Below are 5687 nucleotides of genomic sequence, written 5' to 3'. Positions count from 1 at the left end.
GGCATATAGAGTTTAAGCAACTCATTATGATTCCAGATCTCCCATGTTTAACTCTGTGCTATTCTATTTTCCAAAAGAGACATCTCGGTGTCCTGCATCAGGGGATAGAAAATAAAGAAGAGAAATGAAAATCATGCTGACAGAATGAATTATAAAGTTGAGAGCTATCCAGATAATTCAGGTAAACATCATGCTTTTGAGTTACCTTTTTAAAAAATTGCTCTGATATTGGCATATAGAATTGCTTTGATATTGGCAATCTAGATAATTTCATATTTTCAAAATTAAACCAATTCTCAATAAACACAGCCATAATAAGACAGATAAGATAGATAATAAGATAGATAAGATACAAATTAAGAAAGAGGATGACTAGTTTGTGAAAATCTCATGAAAAAGAGCTCCTTGTTTGAGCTCTTAATATCTGTAAGCATGACTTTTAGGGTGTATCTTATATACATCCATGTAGTGATATGAAATATTACTCTAGGAAGGCTGAGAACAGCCTGAACAATAGACTCTGGTAAGCGGCCAGGATGGGTTTGGGAGAAATGGTGATGGTGATCATTCCATGATCTGCTTTGTTGTGCCATTGACTTGTCTGTGTCTTAACTTGTACATACTCCATATATGCTTTTACAGCATAAATTCCAGAATCTCATGAGAAATGTGTTCTGAGGAATGTTTTTTATTGGGTTGTCTTTACTGTGTGTGTGTGTGTGTGTGTGTGTGTGTGTGTATGGCATATATCTTGCTATTTTTTTTCTTTCTCATTTTTTTTTCAACTTTACTGCACATTAAAATCATCCATCTTTGTTTGGTCTCAAAACACTGCTGTGTTCTCAGGATCAGGAAATAAATATGTTTTTGTTTCCTACCTCACAAATTAAAATGTTTGAGTTGTTTTTGTAAGCTAAATTATATTTCAATTTCCTTTTAGATACTTAGGAAACAGATTTTTTTTTTCAAAAATCGTAAAGTCCATTCTAGAGATTGAAATCATTGAATATTTTTTTTCACAGATTATCCTCAGGGTAGATGGAGAATGTTTTATGAAGTCTGATGAGTTTTGGTTGTACAAGGATATATGCAACAGTGGATCAAGAAAGAAAATATTTGAGGAAGTTTAAAAACGGCCTCAAATTAAAAGGAAATACAGAAGTCGCAGCTGAAGTTTTCACAATTGTTACTCTATTTTGGTTACATTTATACAGTGGGGCTTTAAGGTCAAAGTATTGCTATCTCATCACAGGGATGTAGATGATAATATCTTAGTAAGTTTAATAGATTTCTTTTGCTTTTCAATTAGCAATAATCGCACCTCAGATAAACCTCATTGGCTACGATACTGCCACTGCACAAAGCTCTTTTGCTTTTCAAAAGAGACATTTAAGTGTCTTGCACCAAATAAAGAAGAGAAAGGCAAAGCGTATTTGCATTGGCTGTCTATAAAGTAAGAGGCAGCTCTAATGTTTATCATTCACCATATTCAAAGAACAACATGAGAGAACTCATGTTCAATTCAGCTGTGTTGAGCAGTAAAGGTGATTTCAATTGCTCCCTGAATCCTAGAAGAGGTGGAATGGACAAAGCCAGGGCCTGGGCCTCAAGAGCGTCTGGAGCATATTCCCATTACTGCAACACTCTCTCCTCTTTCTCTGCCAGTCTGCTTCCTGCTCTTTTGCTCTAGACAGGACTCTTCCACACAGCAGGAAGCACAGCTCACTAATAACTTTTTAAATTTCTATCAATAACCACTGTATTAGGCACTGTTGCTGCCTTGGTCATGCCCCTGGCCCATCTGTGAGGTCAGCTGTGGCTGAAGAGTTAGTCCCTTCTCTGTCCCAGGCTTCCTACCTTGAGCACCTGCATTTTTCTGTATTGAGAAAAACAGAAACATTTTTTTCTGTTTTCTGCATTTTCTCTTCTGAGAATACAGGCTGGAGAAACGGGCTGGGATGGCAGAGAGGGCAGGCCAAAAAGTGCCCAGTGGTTCGTATGCTCAGGAGTTAGCTTCAGTCAGAGAGGGATGGGAGTTGGTACATAAACCACCCACTCTCCCCAGTTCTGAGTTCTGTGCTCTGGGCCTCTGAGATGTCCCCAGCAGGATTCAACATCTTTCGTTACAGCTTTCTTCTTTTCTCCTCTCATTTCCTCACTCTCTTACCACGCTTCCTGGGATCATCTCCCAAATAAAGTATTGTACTCAAATTCTTCCTCAGAACATTTTGGGGGGCGGGAAATCCAAACTGAGACAACCTTCAGAGAATAACTGATTTAGTCCTTTACGACTAGTGCAAAATTAATGGAGAGATTCTTAGATTGGCCCATCTTGGGTCAAATGCCTATGTATGGTCTACTTGGTTGCAGCCATGGGAGCAGGGACATGGTAGCTATCACATGGGTAGAATAGCCGAAAAAGTGCTCAGAGTCAGGGGTAAAGGGAATGAAGAGAAGAAGCCGGTCCAAGACATAGAAGGATATTATTCGTAGAAGATAGGATACGTGTTGGATGATGCATTGGTTGAGTGTATAAAACCATAACTCTTTACCCATAAGGTAGTTAATAACGTATTTTGTAAAATGTTTGTTCTGAGCCAATTATTTTGTAACTTAGTTTTAAAATAATTTAAACTTACAAAAAAAGCTATAAGAATAGTACAAGGACCCCTCATATAACTACTGTTTGGATTTAAGAATAGTTTAGATTTGGTCCTATTTTTCTTTTTTTTTAAGATTTGTTTATTTATTTTAGAGGGAGAAAGAGCAAGGAGGGGCAGAGGGAAAGAAAGAGAGAATCCTCATGCAGACTCCCTGCTGAGTGGGGAGCCTGACACAGGGTTTGATCCCAAGATCCTGAGATCATGATCTGAGCCAAAATCAAGAGTTGGATGCTCAACCAACTGAGCCACCCAGGCACCCCTTGGTCCTATTTGTTTTTATAAAATTTTCTCTTTCTCTCACATATATATTTATATATGCATGTATAAGCCTATGCTTATATGTATATATGTCCTTATATATATACACATGTATATATGTGTATATGTTTAGACATACTCTCTCTATATATATGTAGATACATATATAAATATTCAGATATCTTTTCTCTGAACCATTTGAATGTGTTAGAGGTATCATATTATTTTACCCTTAAATACCTCAGTGTGTATTTGCAAAGCACATGGAATTCTCTTACATAATTCGCATACAATCATAAACCCAGGAAATTTATTATTGATTTTATACTGTTACCTAATTTTTATTTCATGCTCAAATTTTATCAATTATTTCAATATTATCCTTTAGAGCTAGTTTCTCCCTAGCTTAGGATTTAATCCGAAGGCACACATTGTATTTAATTACAAGTCCCTTTACTCTCCTTTAATGTGCAATAGTTTTTTTCAACCTTCTTGTGACCTTGGTATTTTTGAAGAGTATAAGCTAGGTATTGTAAAATATCCTTTAATTACAAAACCAATATATTTTATATGTATTGGTAACCAGAAACCAAAATATTTTAACTAGTGCGTATGTGGAAAATGGAAAGAGGCAACAGCAAGTAACGGCTCCAAAGACAACCTTCACATTCAGCTCATTAACTTTGAAGGGGCTTCCATTCTACTTTGTATTATATGTAGTGTTGATAAACTAAAACCTGGGATAGAATGTTCATTGATATGTTAGACAGCTCAGTGTTATTAGAATATGATTGACTATGTGAATGCAATCAAGCTGTCAGTGAATCCTTCAAATCATTCTCCTTCCTTAAAAATACTATTCAAGGGTGGTCTCTAATCAAAACTTTCATATAGTGAGAGGGTGTGCTGAATATAGCATAGAAATTTATATCTTAGTGGAGCTAGGTGTTATTTAGTGCATTTTGTAGAACAAGAACTTTACATTTACTGAGCTTAAGATAGTTGACTATGGTAGTCAGTGGAAAGCCAAGGTTAGACCCTACATAAACCTGATTCTTTGCCTGAGTGCTCTTTTCTGTTTTGTCCAAGTAATCAAAACGGTGCTACTCACTGTAACTGTCCAGTCAAATCCCATTCGTGATTTGGTGATCAACCAGTTTTTAATGTATTTGACTCTTCTCATTACTAAGCAAAACAAATGATGCTTTACCAGGAAAATTCTTACTTTAAGGGCTACTATCTAAATGTGTTACTAAAATTAAGGACTAATTTGTGCCTTAAAACATTCATTCCGCCAGTGAAAATGCCCCCATAGCTAAATGAACAACTGTTTTAATACATTAATACCTTATGTTTTAGATTTTTTTTAAGTAGAAAAAGGAGTCTCCACTATTTGTTTTAAGGACAATGCACTCCAATGGACTAGAAACTCATAGCAATGAGAAAATTTTTTTCCAGAGTGCTCCCCTCAGCAGGGAGAAGGGACTGAAAAGCAGTCTGGTATATTGGGAAGAGCACGGGCTTTAACCAGTCAAATGGAATTTCAAATTCTGTAGCATCAGTATTAGCAGCGTAGCTTGGGCAAGTAAGTAATCTTTCTGAGCTTCAGATTCCTAACTTGTGTAATGGTAGATATGATATCCATGATTTAACTCTCTGGTACTTTCAGTACTTACTCTTCAGGATGACAGAAAATGTATTTCAAAGTGTCCTTATATATACACACACATATATATGTGTATATGTTTAGACATGTGGTGGAAATGCTCAGTGGTGATTATCTTCAATGGGGTAATTGTCCAAGTGCTGTGAGTAGATACTAAGGAGCATCATTATAAGGAGAGGAAGCTGAGTCTACTTGCTGGAGCTAAAAATGATTCAAGATGGTACAAACAGTCCATACAATTTTCCTTTAAACTTGCTTTGTGGATTTGGGGCTGGCTCTTAGCAACAGTTTTATTCTTTTCCATTCCACTTTTCTAGAGGTTATGTTGCATTAAACAAACAACTGCTCTCACTGTTCAAAATTGCCCTAGATTTTTATTTTCACTAGGATTCACCAATATTAGAAGGTTTTGGGATGGGGATCAGCATAGTAAGACTTGCTCTACTCTCCCCTTGGGAGTCCATGGGTGTATTTATGTATTCTTTTCTTAAATGAAAATAAAACCCGTGTCCATAGATGGTAATGCAACTAGACATGGTAAAGAGATTTCTTGAAATTTAAATCATCTTCTGCTTGCTTTTTCTCACCTCGAAAGCAAATTAATAAAATAAATTTCATAGTCTTTCATAGGAATATTTCTTCCCTGGTTGAAGTCAGTAATGTCAAGGTAGGTGTGAATAACAAAGTCTGAAAATGGGAACCATAATGGAAACTACAACCCAACCATGTAATGGCAGCATCACAACTGGGAAGCTGACGCAGACTCAGTCACTGTCTGAAAGGATTTCTCTACTTTCAATGGAATGGAATCCCATGGCATTGTTCCTCTCCACTCTTCTTTTCCTGCTTGAACAGAAAAGATACTAAAAGTATTGGCAATTATCTGTATGAATCAGCTACTTTTGAGTTTGACAATATTCTTGGAAAAATGTTTTAAAAGCAATTTGCCTGGCACATGAAGATCATGGAACTGCTTAATTTGGGAGGAGCAGGAGAGATCAGGGGTCTAACCTCCCAGCTGCAGCAGGCATACCCTCTTCAGTCTCTCTAACAGATGGCCAACCATGCTGTTCATCATTCAGAATGATAAAATAAGTTGT

The 5687-nt window shown here is 36.6% G+C and overlaps 1 pseudogene; it reads right to left on the bottom strand.

Annotated features, from left to right (window-relative positions):
* Window positions 1–1247: 1247 nt before the first annotated feature.
* LOC116585349 lies at window positions 1248–1366 on the bottom strand (annotated as a pseudogene).
* Between the last annotated feature and the right edge of the window lie 4321 nt (window positions 1367–5687).

Source organism: Mustela erminea, chromosome 2 (genome assembly GCF_009829155.1).
Source record: "Mustela erminea isolate mMusErm1 chromosome 2, mMusErm1.Pri, whole genome shotgun sequence".
Lineage (NCBI taxonomy): Eukaryota > Metazoa > Chordata > Mammalia > Carnivora > Mustelidae > Mustela > Mustela erminea.
This window is presented reverse-complemented; position numbering and strand designations above follow the sequence as displayed.